This window comes from Halichoerus grypus, chromosome 3 (genome assembly GCF_964656455.1).
Source record: "Halichoerus grypus chromosome 3, mHalGry1.hap1.1, whole genome shotgun sequence".
Lineage (NCBI taxonomy): Eukaryota > Metazoa > Chordata > Mammalia > Carnivora > Phocidae > Halichoerus > Halichoerus grypus.
Window position 1 is genome coordinate 113,591,972 of NC_135714.1, and position 10,058 is coordinate 113,602,029.

Genomic DNA, 10,058 nt, shown 5'->3' on the forward strand with positions numbered 1-10,058 from the left:
AGTAGCAGAAAGAGAAATTAAGAAAACAATTTTATTTACAATTTCACCACAAAAAAAAATATGCCTAGCCCAAGAGGTGAAAGACCTGTGCTCTGAAAACTATAAAACATTGATTAAAAAAACTGGAGATGACACAAACAAATGAAAAAATATTTTATGCTCATGGATTCGAAGAACTAATATTGTTAAAATGTCCATACTACCCAAAGTAATCTACAGATTCAGTGAAATCCCTACCAACAGAATTTGTCACAACACTAGGACAAATCATACTAAAATTTGTATAGAACTGAAATAAACCCTTAATAGCCAAAACAATCTTAAGAAAGAACAACAAAGCTAGAACTATCACAATTCCAGATTTCAAGATATACTACTAAGCTATAGTGATCAAAACAGTATGGTACTGTCACAAAAATGAAGGCATTCTTAAACTTTCCAGTTAAGTTATCTTGATCTATAATTATTTGAGGCAGTTTTTCTCTATTTTAACCAGTCTCTTTATAACCGTCCTCTTCTCCCTCTCCCTGTCCCAGAAGGGGTTTGAGTGTGAAAGTTTCCATAAACCCTGGATGAAGGAGAATACTCCTTGACATAATACAGAGCTTTTCCTTTGTCCTTGAGGTGGACTCAGGTGCAAGGCTTTTGGCTTGAGTGGTCTCTAAATTGCTTGTACTTTTATCTGTCAAGATGAACACTGATGACATTTTCCTTTCGCTTGTTGGGTGAGTGCCAGTGCTTTCTCCCTGCCAAACCCAGTTTTAATCACATGGACTCAGCCGACTTTTCTTGAGTTTTTAGCCATGTCCTCCACCCAGAGTCTGGCTTAGGATGCCCATCCATAATCACCCTCCAGTGTAAGGTCATCTCTCCCCTTGCATGACAGACCTATGCGTCTCAACTCAGCCTTGACACATACTGAAAATTGGAGGATTTTCCTGATGACTAGAGTTTGTAAGAACCTTTGCAGTACTACTCTGGTCTTCTGTCAGCCTGCCATGTCACGATGCATTTTTAGTTTGTTTTATACTTCCCTCTCCCCTCCGCAGCTTTGTTTGGGAATGCCTGCTTAGTGGTCACCTCCAAAATTCCAAAAGTGGATCCGGGCACAATATCTTCCTTGTTATCCAAATTATGCAGCATTTCTCTAGGATTTTGTCATGGAGGATAGCAGCCAGAACGGATTTGTCTCATTATATGAATTCTCCTCATTCCCTCTCTCCTTACAGGAATGGAAGTATCTGTTCTGCTTTTTATTTATATCTGGTATAGACATCCTCTATATCATCATAGCCTTCTCCTTGTCCGAGTTGAATTCATCTCTTTCATTTCTTGCAATTTAAAAAAAATCCCTAAGCAGGTTTCAGGTGAAATCTTGGCTAGAAAACAAAAATGATTACTTGAGAATATTTTAATCCCATAATGCAAATACCTATGATTAATTAAATAAGGACACGAACAACTAAGAGAAAGTGAGGTTTTTATCAGAGCATCTACATCCAAGGTAATTGGTAGATGTTCTTCAGTACACAAAATTTTCACAATCCCAATCCTCAAGTCTCAAGTACATGGCCAAACAGCCACATAAAACATTAATATGAAAATCTCAGAAAGCATGTGGCATGTAAAGAGAGTTCTATAGGAGCTCAGAAGAGCTAATAATGACTTCTGGCACAGAGCAGGCAGCACAAAGATATAGAGACTCAAAGGGGGCCTTAAATACATGCTCATTTAGCTAAATATAGAGTAGAATTGGGGGTTATTTGGATTTGATTATGACTGCAATTAATAACCAGTGTTCATTCTATTAATGCCTACATTGGATACCTATTTCTCATCAGAAAATGGTATATAAATTATCCCACTTGGTCCTGATGGTTTTTGAGAATGGGCACCATTTACAGTGATCTCAAAGAACTCTGATACGGCAGGGATCTGAAGAATAGACTGAAGGAGACACCTGAGATAGACTATATACTTAAAGAAATATCTAAACATTACTTAATAAGAGCAGTGGTGGGGGCAATAACGATGTGTTTGAGAACTATTAGAATGCTATAGTTGTTGAAGTATAAAGAGCATGGGCGACAGTGTAAGTCGTAGCTGGGAGTGAAACTCACACACATTTCCTAGTTATATGAACTTGGGTACTCTCTTTAACCTTGCTTCTTTGTACTCTTACTTCAAAAATGAGAATAAAAATAACTAGCTAACACATCCATTATAATGATTAAGAAAAAATTTGATGAGAAAATGTAAACATAATATCTGGAAAATTTATAAAACCTCAAATTGTTTTAAATGTCGATATTAGCTGATTAAGTGGAAATGAAAAAGGTAATAAATTTGTGGATCTAAAATTAAAGCACTATGAGACTGTCGATATTATCATGAGTTATAAAAAAGTAAAAAACTTTCAAGATGGAAGTGGGCAAACCAGGAGCCCAAATATCCATTCTTCTACTTTGGGCTAAATCCCAAACCAGAAATGGGTTTGTGAGGCATTATGCCCTGGCAAGCCTTTTTATTTGCTTTTACTCTAACTTAGGACAGGGATAGACATGGCTTTCTGCTGTTTGATTGTGTGAAACTCCCCTATGAATGCCAGAAAGTAAATTTGCCAAAGTATAATAGTTTGTTGTCAGGAGAAAGGAGTTTGGACAGTAGAAAGAGAACAAGAAGGAAGTAGCTTTTATAAAAAGCTTTAAATGGCTGTATTGACTAATTCTAGTTAATTTTAGATCACAGAGAAATAGCCTTGGTTCTTCCCTTGATATATTGGCATTATTATGCTCCTTTAGAAAATATTTTTCAGAAAAATGTCATAGGTTGATCTTTGCCTCTTTCAGTTCCTATATAACCCAGCACACCTTGTGAAATGCCATCTATAGGTTTTTTTCTGACAAAAACAGCACCCCCTGTATCTGGAAAGTTCTCCTAAACATGCCGTTTAAATGGAAGCTTTTACCTTCTTAGAATCTTTGGTTTTGGAAATAAGTACTTGCTCTAGTCTAAGGCAGTCATTCCCTCCTCCATTTACAGTTGCTTAGCCCAGGCAAGTGGATCTGGCTCAAACTGTGCAAATCAGCAAGATTTCCCAGGACAGTGACCTGCACTTCTTTTCTGGTAGTAGTAGATGTGAGGTGCTAGAGCATTTGGTAGTCCTGGCCCATGTCAAGTTGAAGAATCTGGTCTGCATAAAAAGGAAGGAAAATCCAGAAACACAGGCAACAGAGGAAAAGGGGATGGGGGACAGGGAGACCCATGAGGGAGGGAAAGCAAGCTGATGGATGGAGTGATGGGTGGAGGGGAGGGAGAAGAACGGTTCTGTGAAATTCCTCCCCTTTTTTTCTAAGAAGTTTGTTATATTAAGTAAGTTTGATCTCACTTATAGTTGAAAAAAGTTTTTCACAATTACATGTTTTCTGAAATTTATATTGATATTTCCACAGTGCCCATGATGATTTTTATTTTTTAATTTTTTGGTAAAGATTTTATTTATTTATTTGAGAGAGGGAGAGAGAGAGAGAGAGAATGAGCAGGGAGAGGGGCAGAAGGAGAGGGAGAAGCAGACTATCTGCTGAGCAGGGAGCCTGAGATCATAACCTGAGCTGAAGTCAGACGCTTAACCAACGGAGCCACCCAAGTGCCCCCTCCATGATGATTTTTAAATGACAGTTTAGCAAACATGTTATTTTGTGAGAGATTTATATACTGTTTTTCTTCCTAAATTGAATTCATAATTTGGTCACAAAGAATTACTAAGCACTGATTTCAAATATTTTTTACCTTTTTTTTTACATTTAATTCTATTATGTTATGTTAGTCACCATACAATACATCATTAGTTTTTTTTTTTTTTTTTTTTTTGTAGTGATCCATGATTCATTGTTTTCATATAACACCCAGTGCTCCACGCAGTACGTGCCCTCCTTAATACCCATCACCGGGCTAACCCATCCCCCCACCCCCTCCCTTCTAAAACCCTCAGTTTGTTTCTCAGAGTCCATAGTCTCTCATGGTTCATCTCCCCCTCTGATTCCCCCACTTCATTTTTCCCCTCCTTCTCCTAATGTCCTCCATGCTATTCCTTATGTTCCACAAATAAGTGAAACCGTATGATAATTGACTTTCTCTGCTTGACTTATTTCACTTAGCATAATCTCCTCCAGTCCCATCCATGTTGGTGCAAAAGTTGGATATTCATCCTTTCTGACGGCTGAGTAAAATTCCATTGTATATATGGACCACATCTTCTTTATCCATTCTTCTGTTGAAGGGCATCTCGGCTCTTTTCACAGTTTGGATCTTGCGGACATTGCTGCTATGAACATTGGGGTGCATATGGCCCTTCTTGTCACTACATCTGTGTCTTTGGGATAAATACCCAGGAGTGCAATTGCTGGGTCACAGGGTAGCTTTATTTTTAATTTTTTGAGGAACCTCCACACTGTTTTCCAAAGTGGCTGTACCAACTTGCATTCCCACCAAGAGTGTAAGAGGGTTCCTCTTTCTCCACAACCTCTCCAACATTTGTTGTTTCTTGCCTTGTCAATTTTTGCCATTCTAACTGGTGTAAGGTGGTATCTCAATGTGGTTTTGATTTGAATTTCCCTGATGGCTAATGATGATGAATATTTTTTCATGCGTCTGTTAGCCATTTGTATGTCTTCTTTGGAGAAGTGTCTGTTCATGTCTTCTGCCCATTTTTTGACTTGATTATTTGTTTTTTGGGTGTTGAGTTTGAGAAGTTCTTTATAGATCTTGAAAATCAGTGCTTTGTCTGTAGTGTCATTTGCAAATATCTTGTCCCATTCTGTGGGTTGCGTCTTTGTTTTGTTGACTGTTTTCTTTGCTGTGCAGAAGTTTTTATCTTGATGAAGTCCCGAAAGTTCATTTTTGCTTTTGTTTCACTAGCCTTTGGAGATGTATCTAGAAAAAAGTTGCTGTGGCCGATGTCAAAGAAGTTACTGCCTGTGTTCTCCTCTAGGATTTTGATGGATTCCTGTCTCACATTGAGGTCCTTCATCCATTTTGAATTATCTTTGTGTATGGTGTTAGAGAATATATTCATTATGTGAATATAGAATTAGTCACCTCAAACCACTAAGCTAGGACCTGCATTTGAAAACGAGTTGGAATAAGGATATTGCTGGAATTTTTTTCTCTCATTTTATAAATGGCAACCTATCTTAGTATTTTGTGACTGTAGCTTTCCCATACTTTGTATCTTATGTTCTCATTCTAATGTCTTCTAAATTTCATATTAGCAAGATAATTTAACTTACATGTTTATACAGACTATCATCACTTTATCTCTGAGACTTTCAAATTAAATAGTGTTCTGTTATAATGAATCATGCAGTTGAGTAAATTACTAACCTGAATATGAATCTCATTGAATTAGTAAAAGTATTGAACAAATGAGCAAATATATTACATGTTTTAATATTTTGTCAGCTCTGTTCAATTAAATACCTGATTATAGCACTTAAAATAACAAAGTTTTAAAATGTTAAAAATTGTACTGTTACTAAGGAAATGATATCTAATAGATTGTTTTCTGTTTTTCTCTTAAAATTGTAATTTTATCACCTGGAATATCTTTTTTTTTTTTTTTTCCCTTCCTGTGAATTGGCTTAACACATCATGGTTTAACAGATTTTTAAGAACAATCTAAAAAAATGTCAAAACCTGCTTATAATTTTCATATATTGAAAAATGTCATTGGTGGTCGTTCCTAGCATGCCATCATGAGGAAAATGAAAATATGTTTATTTCATTAAACATGGTATTATTGTTACTATGGTTGAATTAATACTTGCAAATGAGGTACGGATTGATAACTCAGCTAAGTACTTTTTATTTAATTAAAAGATTACTTTCTTACTTTTATTCTTGTTTTAGCCATTCTTTTATACCCCTACTTCCTTTCCTTACTTTCCGTCTCCCTTCCTTCCTCCCTTTCTCTAGTCCTTTTCTCTCAAAAACAGTATTGATGTTCACTCTGTGCTAAAGACTCTGCTAGAAGAAAGGAACGAGTAAATAAGAAAATGCAGGGCAAGTTGGCTTACAGGGTAGGGACTTGGTCCTAAGTTTGCATAAATTCACATTTGAAATATCCCAAACTGAGTGTTCTGGGGGTCAGAAAAGGCAATCTCAGGGAAGGAAAACTTAAACTGATGGGTGAATCATGTAGATTGAGGAAAAGTTGATGAATGTGATGGAAAAATAGTTCCAGGAAAGAAGACAGTCTTCTCGAAGGTAAAGAGGTGAGTAAGGACATAATGAACATGGCACCTTAAGGGCCCTGAAAATTCAGTGATGTACTTAGCATATAAAACTGGCTCTTGATCATGAAAAACTTGCAAATCATGTTAAGAAGTTTTAATTTAAATCAGAAATATTTAAGGGTTTACACAACAGATGGGTATGGTCAGACTTGGAGTTTATAGTGGTTTTGGTGACTGGGTGAAGAATGGATTGACTGGTAGGTTTGAGATAACTACTGGGTCCAGGGAGAGCAGTTTGAGGCTGTTGCTGTAATACAGCTGAGAATGTGGCCAGAATAGGATAGCAACAACAGATACTGGGAAAATGTAATAGCATTGAAAGTAACTTTGGAGGTAAACTTGATAGAAATTAATAATTATTTTTGGAGTTAAGAGAATGGAGACAATTATTCCAAAGTTTATACCTTAGGTAACAGTAAGTAAAATTATCTATAAATAAAACACATATGGGGACATGACAGGACACATTTAATAAAATTTAGACAACAGATGAACATTGTTTAGAACATACAGATAGTTGAATATCCTAAATATGTCTGTATAGACAGTGTACAAAGACCAAGGCCAAGGCCAAGACCATATAGGAGTGTCAGTATTATCCTCACTAAAGATTTCATCACATATTTTATTTCTCTTTATATATGACAAGTTTGTCTTGACTTGATTCTAGAGTTAAGTTTGAGGTTCAATGCCTATTATTAATCTGTGCCAGGTAAGCAAGTGGAATACAAATCTACATTGGGACATGAGTGGGGAAACAGGAACCATAGAGCTAAGCATTCAAATAAAGTCATATCATTGAACAAGTGACACACCTATTGCAGGTCTTGTCTAGTACACAATAAACCAATGGATGGCACTGAAAAGGATGTGGTCATAGATCAGTACAGTTGAAGGAAGTCACATGGGAAAGTCATCATCTCTTCTATCCACTCTTCGAATCCCTTCAGAATCCTGACAAATGGCTAGCCTGTTTGCATTTTTTTTCTAGAAAACAAGATCTACTACATCTAGGACTTCCTTTTGATTGAAAAGTGGCAACCCCATCTAATAATAAAGTGAAAGCAATTTGGCATAACTTGTTTTCAGTAAGTTCATGTTGACTACTGAATCAGCTATGAAAGTACTAAAAATGACTGTAAAACAGAGAAGACAGAAAACACAAATTCCCAACACTTAATGCGGATTTCTCTTGAGAATGCCAAACATGGTTACAGTAATATTTTTTAAGATGGATAATGCAACATTAACTTCTTACTTACAGTTAACTTAGTTCATATAGCATATTATTTGGTTATATATAATACGGAATATTAAATATTTGACCATTATGGAACTCCATATAATGATTAAGAAGTGCATTATATGCCTAAATTTGTGTTACTATATGCACAGATAAATATTTTCAAAAACTGGAAATTTTCAATGAACTATTTTGGCATATGAAGTAATTTAATATAAAAGGATATCATTGGAAAATATTCAAGGATATATGCTTATTATATATTATATATATATATTATATTATATATATTACTAAGGAAATTTATAATAAAATATAAAATAATATATAAATATAAAATAAAATATGCCTTTGTAAGAAGGCGATTTCCTTAGCCTTTAGATAGCATTATAGTTAGTCTCCATTCACAAATATTTTGTAAAGTATTTAAAAAATAAATGTTTTTGACCTGAGTCCTGTTGTTATGTTTCACATTCTTCTGCCTTTTTGGGACTAGGAATACATAACAAAATGTCAAACTCCGTAACTTTATATATTTTTTAATACCTTGTCCAGAAACATGAATAAAGTTTTATAAGTTTTATATATTAATTTTAAAGTAGTAAAATTGCATAAAAAAAGTAATTATCACAAACAAATATACTTTAATTTGTTCATAATTTGCTGTTTACTTAGATTTACATTATAATTTATTGGTCACTATACACAATATTAATACAAGAAAAGAAAAAAAGAAACACTTTAAATATTTTCATTATTTTGCATTTGCCTCTTAGCTCACTGGCATCAATATTTCAGCTTCTCTTCAATTCTTATATCTAGATTCTACAGACAATAAAATGCACCGGGTGGGATAAAAGGCACGTAAATATTTGGGTTCAATTAAGGATGTTAATACATCATTTTAGTGACTGAGTAATGAGTAATTCAGGCATTTTGCTCAATCCTGGAAATGTTCAGACATTAAAAAACTTAAACGAGAATAATTATTCTCATCTTGATAGAGAACCACACTCAATGGTCACTGTGGCAATGATTGTTTTCATGTCTTTAAACTAGCATTTAAAAGTGAGTCCGTGATAATATAATAATTAATTTATGATGTGTAGTTTGTTGGGATAGATAGATTGATTTTATATATATATAATTTTTCCTCATTTAAATTCAATAGGCATTACAGTGGTATCTCACTGCGGGCTGTCCTGCTTTTACATTTTATATGGCTGCTATCTGTTAACCCAATGTTTTTAAAGTTTTCCAGTTTTAATTTACTCAGAGGTTATAATATTCTCACTTAGCAAATATCTATTTCCTGGCTTAGGTAAAGTACCTAAGTTTAAGCTTATGAGAGATATCCTATTTTAATATCCTCATTTTACATGTGAAGAAACTAATGATCAGAGAGCTTAAGTATCTTGCCCAAGGACACAAAGCTATAAAATGGAAGACAAGACTCCAAGTATAGTTTGTTTTTGTTTTTTTTTTAATTAACATCCAGTATTATTTTCCATAATAATTCTGCTGCTTTGGTAATTACGTTTTGTGAGTCATATGAAAATTAGAGTGCCAAATTACTAATTTTTATAAATGACAATATTATTAAATGAAAAAAAAAGTAGCTAATAAGTTCTTTCTTTCTCTAATAAAGACCCACATTTTTTTAATGTATTTTTTTAAGCAAACTCTACCTTCAACGTGGGGTTGAACTTACAACCCCGAGATCAAAATATATATGCTAGACCCACATTTTTTTTCTTTCAATGGCTTTGGAGTACTAAGTTTCTAGAGATGTTTTCACCGGATAATAGTAAGTTAAACTTTCATTTTTTTCATTATAGAGATATAAGTGCCAAGTCAGGATCATATATTGTACACTATGGTAAATAAATTGATATAATGTTTTAGGTAGCTTGGATTCCTTTTCAAATTCTATATTTTTTTGAGTAATAAACATTTGTATGTTGTTTTAAAATCTATTCATCTCTCAGTCTCTTCAGAACTCTAAAACACATAGTATAAAGTAGTTGTGATCATTAATTTTATGTGTCAGTTTGACTGGTTAAGGGATGCCCAGATAGCTGGTGAAACATTATTTCTGGGTATGATTATGAGAGATTAGCATTTGAATGACCAGACCAAGTAAACAATAGCACCCTTACCAATGCAGGTTAACATCATCCAAACTGTTTAGAGCCTGAATAGAACAAAAAGACCGAGGAAAGGCAAATTTTCTCTCTGGTTGAGTTGGGACATCCATCTTCTCTTGCCGCCAGACATCGGCACTCCAGAGTGTCAGGCCTTTTGACTCAAACTGAATTTCCCATGGTTTTCCTGGTTCTCCAGCTTACAGATAGTAGATCATGGAACTTTTCAGCTTCCATAAAAACATGAGGCAATTTCTATAATAAACAAACAAACAAACATGAATTTTATTTATCTATCTATACATCAATCTTCTATTGTTTCTGTTTCTCTAGAGAATGTTAGCTAACATACCAACTCTTACAATTATGCTCTTTTGT